This window comes from Mya arenaria, chromosome 6 (genome assembly GCF_026914265.1).
Source record: "Mya arenaria isolate MELC-2E11 chromosome 6, ASM2691426v1".
Classification (NCBI taxonomy): domain Eukaryota; kingdom Metazoa; phylum Mollusca; class Bivalvia; order Myida; family Myidae; genus Mya; species Mya arenaria.
Window position 1 is genome coordinate 7,852,914 of NC_069127.1, and position 9,975 is coordinate 7,862,888.

The following is a 9,975-nucleotide window of genomic DNA, read 5'->3' on the forward strand; positions in this document are numbered from 1 at the left end:
ACATGGGGTCCAACGTGAAATGTGTTCGCCGAATTTAAGCCGAATAAAATGGCGGCGTTGAAAGGAATTTCGGTGTTTCAAGGATTTTTTTACCTGGTAAGTAAGTTATATCACCTTTCTCGCAATATAAATACGCCTACCCGGAGACCACACGTGTAGGCGTCTCTCGGTTTTTTAACCTATTTTTCTAGAGGCCTTTACAAAAAAGTTATTGAATGTATACGCTGAACGATTGATAGTTTACAAAGTGAAAATAGAAAATTGCGTGACTTGAAACTGTATTTTCGGCCCAAGCTTACCATTCTTGTACCTGTTTTAGCTATTTTTAATTGAATATTTGCATTATTTATCTTTTCGACCGCTACTGCACTTACATGGGTATTATACGGCCGATTTTTTCATGTTTAAACACATTTTATGTTGGGCGACGAAGTTTTATGCAGATTTTGTGTGAAGCAGAATCAGTATAAGCGTACTTTAAAGCTGCATTTTAACAGATTTAACGGTGTGACAACTTTTTAATTTAAGTCCTGGAACGAGCCATTTTTGCGAAAATCCATGGAAACCCGCTATATAAGACTGCCGACTAAAAATTATATTTAAATTCAAAAAATTATGTTTTATGCATTTTTTTTTTAAATCGTTAGTAACGGTTTAAGCTATAAAACATTATTATTTTAACGGAAATATGAAAATCTGCGATCTGATCTTTGATTAACAATCTTTTAATATCAGTTTACTATTACTTACGCAAATAATTGTTCTTATCAAGGCAAAAAATAAAAAAAAAGTTATATAAACGGAATATCTGTGAGAGTGCAACATTAATAGCGTTCTTAAGACACATTTTAATATAAATAATAAAAGAAAATGTGGTACCCGATAAGAACATACCACGTGCTTTTGATGCAAAATGGCACACCAGATACACCTGTGTACTATTTTAGCAAGATTGTATACTCTAAAATTCACCATTTTACACTGACCGAAGATAAATTTATCGTATGGGAAGACCCCACAGCCTCTTTTAATTCATAGACGATGTTGAGGGTATAAACACTTCACTGCGGTCAATAACTTACGTTCACTGAAATACATGTACCAATGTTAAGGTAGTCTTAAAGGGTCTAGAACAAATAGTTGAAAGGGTTATACATTTGCGTGAAATTCCACTATCTATAATCCTGCATTGATAAGAATACCATATAATCTTAACAAATTATTTTAAACTAGGGTAGACAACATAAATATCAGTACATTTCAGTGAAAGTAAGTCATTGTGCTTTATTATTATATTATAACATTTATTTCATACATATATTTTGTTATTTAGCGTTGTACCCAAAGACAACTGCCGGGGTTGATGGGGTTGGGTATAGGTAGACTTAAACTGCTTTAAAACGTATTTTTGTTGGTAAGATAAAATTAGACTGATAATATTCATTGTAATTGCCGTATTGGGGACGTTCGTGTTACATATATAGATGAATTGCTGGAATACTATACAAGTAATTTTGCATAACGAATACACGGTACGTTTAAATTTCCTTTTGTTATAATTATTAACATGTGTTACAGCTCATGTCTTAATTAAACTTTTATTAACGCATGTATATTCTGATTCTGCTTCACACAAAATCTGCATAAACTTCGTCGCCCAACATAAAAGGTGTTTAAACATGAAAAAATCGGCCGTATAATACCCTTGTAAGTGCAGTAGCGGTCGAAAAGATAAATAATGCAAATAGCTAAAACAGGTAAAAGAATGGTAAACTTGGGCAGAAAATACAGTTTCAAGTCACGCAATTTTCTATTTTCACTCTGTAAACAATCAATCGTTCAGCTTATACATTCAATAACTTTTTTGTAAAGGCCTCTAGAAACATAGGTTAAAAAACCGAGAGACGCTTACACGTGTGGTCTCCGGGTAGGCGTATTTATAATGCGAGAAAGGTGATATAACTTACCAGGTGAAAATACATCCTTGAAACACCGAAATTCCTTTCAACGCCGCCATTTTACTCGGCTTCACACAATTTCCCTCACTTAAAATTCGGCGAACACATTTCACGTTGGGCCCCCTGTATATAGTAAAACAGTGATAAAAGAACTATGCATATAACATATATGTAGTTAGAATGATCCGTGCCGAGGGGTGTTGGCCGTCTGTTTCGCCAAGCAGTAGCAGTTGCGGAAAACAGAAACAAACTTAACATGGTTTTCATAATATAAAACAATAGTTATGAGTAGAAATATCCCACGGCACAAGAGTTTGGCCAGTTTAACATAAAACAAAACTCACACACGGCACAGGACAATGTGGCAAATTACCTTCTTTAATTATATATCATTCACACAGAATTTAAGGATTGTCTTACAGTTGATGAACTTACATGACTGTTCAATGCATAAATTGTCTCTAGACTAATGTACATGAACAAATTTACGAAACAAAATAATATAACATTTCTTTTGCTGGACACTTGGGTTCTTATAGCTACTAATATGTGCTGGTACATTTTAACATATGGTATTATAATTACAGCTTGAAAACAGCTTTAATTAATCCAAAATTCATGATTAATACAGGCTAATTGACAGTTAAATAAAACCCCATAATACATTAAAATATTAAAGTAAAACAAAACATGTATATTTTATATCTAACAGAAACATAATTGAATAAAAGTGCTCAAATTTTCAAACAGAAAACATACATTTAATGCCCATATCATAACAGGATAATGACATACAAGATATGGCATTTAAATAACAGAAAAGATTTCAGTGGGCATTTTGAATATGAATAAAAAATAATCATTTTAAATAACAAGGGCTAATATCTTTATATGATTGTTTGAAATGTATATAACAACTGTCAAACATTTACAACTACTTGTGCATTTTGGGGCAAGTTTTTGTTTAGGTGTTACGATTTGGCATTTTCAATTCATATTCTTACACAGTGGTTAATGAAGTGCTGATATTGTCAGGACAGTGGCCGGGCAGAGATTTGGATGTGTTACATGTAGGTAGGGATTGACCCAATCATAGGAGCAACCATGCCTTTGTACGCCACTGTTTCTGATAATATCAGCAAAATATAGTAGTATTTAAACTACATGATAAATATAATAAGTCTCTTAGCAATACTTTCTAAAGATTTTTTTCTAGCACCAGATTAACTATAACATTTTACCACCTACACATCAATGTGCCATGCTGTAATTCCCATGTATATAATGTTTATATAGAAATACAATTTTGCTGTTAAAATGTATACAATTATCCTTCAAGTTATACTCTTGATAGAACTAACCATTTTACAGTGGTATGTCAACTAGCGGAACAGTGCGTGTGTGGACTGGCCGTACAGCCGGAAAAACTAGTTGATGTAATCACTGTTTTCAGTGCTTTAATCCATCTCACTTTTTGTAATTGTATGCATTATGCCATGAGTATCATAAGGAACGGCTTTTGTAAATGCCTTTTCCAATATTTGTATCTTTTTAAAACTATATGATTTTTGACTTTTTGTAATTTTATGCATGAATATAATAAGGAACGATTTTTGTAAATACTTGTTCCAATATTTGTACCCTTTTAAAACTGTAATGGTCCGCTATGGGGCGGATGTGCGTTCATAGTATAACATTCCGTTATAGATGAAAGTGCGTTCACAGTACGCTGATGTTCTTGTTTGGTAATATGCAAATTGGAAAAGCCCGGGCTCCGTGTGGATTGAGAATTTACTGTATATGCTTTTCTCTGAAGGGATCTGTTGCGTCTTTGACGTCGCACGTTACAAACGGTGGCAGTGGTGGAATCAGTGGACCCATTCAGGGTCGAGCATGCTTTTCTCTGAAGTGATCTGTTGCGTCTTTGACGTCGCACATTACAAAACTATATGCTTTTATTCCCAGGTCACAAGCTCATTGTTATTTTTTGTATGTTATATATGTATGTTATTCATGTCGGAAAATAGCTCATTGAGCTATTGTTGCTTGTTATCATACATACGACTTAAAATAAAGATTCTGCACTCTCACAGATATACCATTTTTACAACTTTTTTTTATTTTTTTAACTTGGAAAGAGCAAAATTTTGCATTAAGATCTGCAAACCAATGATTAAGATTGCTGACAAAAAATCGTAGTTTTTCGTATTTCCTTTCGAAAATTGATATTTTAATGCCTAAAACAATTTTTGAACTTAAATAAAAAAATCTGCGCTCTATTTTTTGTCAGAAGTCTTATTTAAATGGTTTCCATGGATTTTTGCAAAATTTGGCTCGTTCGAAGACAAAAAATAAAAAAACTTGTCAAAACGGTAAATTTGTGAGAGTGCAGCTTTTACTTGTATCTTGTATGTTCATTAACTCACAACCCCACTTGTATGTCACAACTGTATGTTACACTTTTATGTCTAGCCTAACTGCCTTCCGTTTTGTAATGTAAATTTTCATTGGGGCAAAAACTATCCGTTTCCGGCTTCTAGCTCGACACTATTCTCCGCCAATGAAAACGCAGTTAGAGCAGTTATATTAAGCGGACATTTTTGAATTTCATAGCGTATTTATATTTCTTATATATATATATATATATATATATATATATATATATATATATATATATATATATATATATATATATATATATATATATATATATATATATATATATATATTACTTTGTTGTCGAGGCAATAGTCGGGCATCGACAACAAAGTGGTCAGTTCATATATATATTACAAATATAAATACATATAGTGGGCGAAAAGTTCTGTTCTCACAACACTTTCTTGTCAATGAACTGACCGCGAGTCTTGCCCATCCTTTAAAAAAATACCATTCTTACACGTAAATGTTTTTTAAGATACAATGCAATATCAAATTTGCAACTGTAGTGAAGACTAGAGAAATGAAACCATATCCAATAGTCAGAGCTGTGGGGCCACTCTAGATGTCATTCATCGCAGGTTTCGCGGCATTTTGGGTACACAATTACTCCTTTGGCGAAAATCCCGTCAACCGATGGGGGTAAAACCCCCCCTTTGGCTTCAAAATTATGTTTTAGTCACACTTGGGGATGTGACGGGGTAAAGCCATAATGCAGCCATTATAGGGCGCGGGCAGACCTTTATAAACTCAACAACAACAACAACAACAACAACAACGAATTTCATAGTCTCCTCGATAGTATAGTGGTACCGGTAAGTATCCCCGCTTGTCACGCGGGAGACCGGGGTTCGATTCAATTGACTCACGTGTCGGGTATATACAATTTAAATTTACCTTAGGTTAGATTTAGGATAAGTAAATGCTTAATCATATTGTCTATTATTGATTAAGTAAATTATTAAATAAAATCTGTGACAAAACTAGTTATCCAGCTATTCCGTATAGCTTGAACTTATCTAATTTAAATGATAGGCTAGGTAATAGATTATTTCTGGAATTCGGTCTTCGCCTTTGTCAAATATTTTGTGTTAAAGCATTACTTCATTAAGTGTGAGTACTCTACACTATCAAAGACTTATTTATATTTATTAGTGCGAAGTAAGCAGCATGGCAGCATAGCAGCTAACTGCCAGCAGCAAGAGCAGCTATAGCTGCTAGATTATTTTATTATGAATATAATAATATATTTTACTAAATACTATTATAGTTTATTTAGTTTGCTTTCCGGTTGTTTACAGAAATATATCAGTACGAGAAAAAAAGAAAGACATTTCAATGTTTTAGCCCATTATGTATAATTTGGTTTACGACAGTTTTTTTCCAAATTCCCCGTTCACACCTAGCCGCGTTGCTGCCACACCTAGCCGCGCTGCCACTGCGATTATACGGCGTTGTTAAATTTCTCAGAGCGCCATGATATCGCAGAAAAAACCCTGATATTTTTCATGTAGTTGGCAATGCCACGGCACTTGGCGTTTCAGAACGTCGAACGGATGTATGGAGCTCCATGGCGTTCTATCCCGTTTCGACGGAGTTCTAGTTGGGTATTGTCTGCGCTCTCATGGCGCTTCCACTGCGTGCATCGAGTTGTCACGGCGCGCACTGCGTGTGCACTGTGCCTTCGCGGCGCTCACACTGCGCGGACGGCGTGTTATTTTGCACTGCATATACCTATAAAAACGATATCTCCACCAGTTCTCCATAATTGCGTCTTCCAAGAGGAACGTTAAACGGGGGTCCCGTGTGACAGTGCTATATATTGGTGCACGTTAAAGAACCAGGTAGCTCTAACCAGGGCTACATTATGTATGTGCTCTATGTTCCAAATATAAAATGATAAACACTTTTATCGGAGCCCTCGCCGAATGGGCAAGGCCTCGCTGAATGGGCAAGGCCCGAGTGCGAGTATAAATTATCGTACATACACACTTTTTCCATTTGCTCTCGAATAGTTGAAACCATGAACTCCATAAGAGGTGGAAAGGTGTATAAGGCAGAATGAGATCAATGATCCGGGATCTGCTGGACCTGCATATATAGACAAGGAATATCCCTGCTTGCCTTTGCACACCAGCCATGGTGAAATGAATGTTTATTTGCATATGTCATTCCTTTATACAATTTTGTTGAGTTGATTCATTGTCATATAAATGCCGATTTGCGCGATGGGAGCGCAATGATCGCTGTGGCGGCTCCGTACAATCGTTGTAAGAGCGCAGTAAGAATAATAAAACTCTTCGTGTAAGCACCGTAGACGCGCCGTTTAGCGCGGTAGATGGGCAGTGTCATCTTAGCGAACGCCTGACGATTGCCGTGCAAGCATTAAGATAACCATTGCGCTCGTACTACGACCTGTGTGCGCGCCCGCGGCTATGGAAGTGTATTGAAACAAAAAATACATCTTACATTTTGCTTTCTTACTTGTACATCTTGCCTTGTTACTTTTACATTTTTTTGCATTCTTAATAAACTCGTTGTTTGGGCAACTGTTATGCTAGCTTCGTGAATGTTCCTTCTTGTATCTTGGTTGGTATAAAGTGTCATTGAACGTTTGCCTGTGCATAAATGTGTATTATTTTTCTTTTAACTCTAGCTAGTTTTATAGCTTAATTCCTGACAAACTTTCTTCCCTTGCTTTGTTTTCCAATACTCAACATGACTGACGAATGCTATGATAGGCTGGGGGTGCCGAGTATGGACGAATACTGCATAGCCGAATATAGCAAGCATGGTACAATACATTATAATACGAGTGTTTCGTGTTGTTCACCACTCGGCGCTAATAATGTCGGTTATTTCCATAATTTTTGTTTTTTCAATTTTATTTTCTCAAATATACATGTAAATCATACATATATTCATAAGGTATACAAAAGTCGTGTTCCAAATTCAATCATGAAGAAAATATTTGTTTTTTTTTTCTTTTTTTTTTTTTTTTTGGGGGGGGGGGGGTGTTAGTTAAGAAAGTAAGAAATGGTAGATAGAAGAAGGCAAGAAAGCAATGTGGATGAAATTTACATTCTTACATTGGTGTAAACTTGCGGTATTCAACAATTAAGCTTGTTAAGTACTAGGATCCATCTACCAAGAAACGTATGCAGTTTATTTTTGGCCATAGCTATTATCTTTTCAGATTGCAATCTCTTTGAAAAATATGGAACAAAAGCCTCGAAGATAGGCGTACTTCCTTCACACTTTGATTTAAAGATAAAGTATTTTGCAAGAAGTATAACGAAGTTAATTGCATATTCATAATTTCAATTTAAAGACTTAAAGTTACAAAAAGTGGCATCACTGTAATTTATTGTCGAAATATCAACCTCAAATATGCTTGTAAGAAAGCGTGTTGTTTTGTTCCAGAATATTTGGGTGGAATGGCATTCCCAAAACATATGTTTGTTCGAATCTATATACAATGAGCAAAAATCACAAAGACTGCAAGAACTAATATTGTATCGATAAAGTTTACTATTATCAGGCAGTATTCTAAGAAGAAATTTGTACTGAAATGCTCTTAATTTGGTATCAGTGCAAAGTTTGAATGATTGGGTATAAATATTTTTCCAATTTAGATCATTTACGCTTAGTTCTGCCTCCCATATTCCTTCTTTTCCATTTTGCACTGGATTTTGGTTTAAAATGAGTTTCTGGTATACCAGCTTGCATATTTTAGTATTTTCAGTCACCTTATTTTAAAACAAAACGTAGGTACATTGTAAGTCATTTCCTCTAATTTTACTTTTGATTTCCAATTTTGAGGAATACACTTCAAAAACGTGTAATATTTCATGTAATCATGTTGGTTAATATCGTATAGTCTGTGTAGATCCTCAAAATTGTAAAACTGTTTTTGTTGAAAGTAATTCAGATGCTCAATGTATTGTACACCTTTGCTGTACCAATTCTTATAGAAAAATGTGTCATCGTTTTGTTGTCTAATGTAACTATTATTCAAATAATTTATTTCGCTATAAAGTTAACTTCTTTTCTAAATGTTACACTTGCCCATGATTTAATAATATCACGAAGAAATTTCGATTTTATTTCAAGCCTATCAATTTTATTTGGGTCTATATTACATTTGAAAATAAAATCTTTTCCAAATCTAACCATCATATTTTCATATATTTTTACCCATTTTGAATCTTTTTGAAACAGCATTCGTTTAACTTGATTTTATTGCACATTCGAATTTTAATATGTCTAGCATTTTTAAACCTCCATTTTCATAACTTTGTATAATTTGATTTCTTGAAACTTTATCAGGTTTATTGTCCCATAAATATTTAAATGTTTTCCTATTCTTTATTTTTCCTAAAAGCGAAAGATTCCATTTTTTCCATTTTTCTAAACAGGCTTCGAATTCCAGCATTTTATCTTTGAAATTCAATTCATTTATGACTTTTGAATTGTTACTGAATATAATTCATAGTGCCTGCGCTGTGTTCATGTTACATTCGAAATTGCTGTCGCAGATACTTGTTTTGTTATCTTTCAGTGACCCTAGCCTTAAAATTGAGCACTTTGATTTGTTAAGAGTTAATCCTGATATACTTCGATAATTATCTTAATTTTTAATAAGAGTGTCGAAGGATTTTTTTGATCCATCTAAAATGAAACTAGCATCGTCCGCAAATATTTCCAAAAGAGGCGTTTTAAACGGTTTCTTAAACCGTACTGGTCAGAGACGATAGAACCCATGTCAATGTGGGACGCTTGCGAACTGTGGCGCCGTGCGGGTAGACCAAGAGTGCCGACCGATGTAATGTTCGTTGCATACATGAGAGCCAAACGTAAATTCCGTCTTGCACAGAGACGGTGTATCGAGGAATATCTAGCCCCCATAGACAACACCCTAGAACATATAGCAAAGACTGATCCAGGCCGACTTTGGAAAACGGTCAATTCTAGGAAAAAGTTATCAATTTCAAATAGCGGGGCAGGAATAAGCTTTAATTGAACAATGTACCGGGACAAGAACGATCTAGTTAGGGAATGGGGCTTATATTTCCAAGATCTTTATTTCCCATCACATTCTCATGATTTTGACGATGACTGGAAGGAACATGTATCACGAACAGTCCAGAATGCATTTGACAATATTAAACCTGACCCAGATGCTTTTGTGTCAGAAAAAGTAGTTGACAGTGCGATTCAAACGTTACCTAAGTGCAAGGCAGGTGAAAGTGACGGGATTTTATATGAACACCTTATCTATGGAAGGTCAATCATAGCTCCAGTATTGGCTGATATGTTTACTTGTATGTTAAGACTGTCCCATATTCCGGTGTTTATGAAGATAGGTACGATAACTACTATGCATAAGGGAGGTAATAAGAGAAAAGACGACCCAAATAACTATCGAGCCATCACTCTGTCGTCGGTCATTTTAAAAGTTTTTGAAATAGTTATTTTGCAACGATGCAAGGACCAACTACTTACAAACATTGACAACCAACAGGGTGGTTTTCAAAAAACAGTAAGGGTGTTTGATGTCATCTTTTGCTCTACGTGA